Source organism: Habropoda laboriosa, unplaced genomic scaffold, assembly GCF_001263275.1.
Source record: "Habropoda laboriosa isolate 0110345459 unplaced genomic scaffold, ASM126327v1 scaffold40, whole genome shotgun sequence".
NCBI classification, from domain to species: domain Eukaryota; kingdom Metazoa; phylum Arthropoda; class Insecta; order Hymenoptera; family Apidae; genus Habropoda; species Habropoda laboriosa.
The window spans coordinates 478,716-479,155 of NW_017100231.1; positions in this window are offsets into that span (position 1 = coordinate 478,716).

Below are 440 nucleotides of genomic sequence, written 5' to 3' on the forward strand. Positions count from 1 at the left end.
TATAATAACTACGTTATTAGTAAAGAATATAAATCTTGAAAATTATTCATGTGTTATTTTTGGAACTAAATTAACGAGTTTTTGTATTTAAAAATGATGGTCGTTTCTTTATTACATAAATAATACTCTTCATTGTATATCCGCCTATATTCAAGGATAGTTTTAAGAACACATATTATTACGTCACTTATCTGATTGGTGTACTCCCAATTTATAAGAGACATGCTTTTCTCATTGGTCTATTTGAGCAACGCTTTTAACGTATCGCCAGCTGTTGAAGTTACGTTTGTTTGAAATCAAACGGCAACTGAAGTTTGTTGGGTTGCTTAGAGCTTCGAAATTTGTCTGCAATGTATGGACGGTAAATACACTTCGTTGTAACAAGAAGAGGGCATGCATAGTGTTTAAAAAGCAATAATAATTTAGAAAAGAAAAACAAT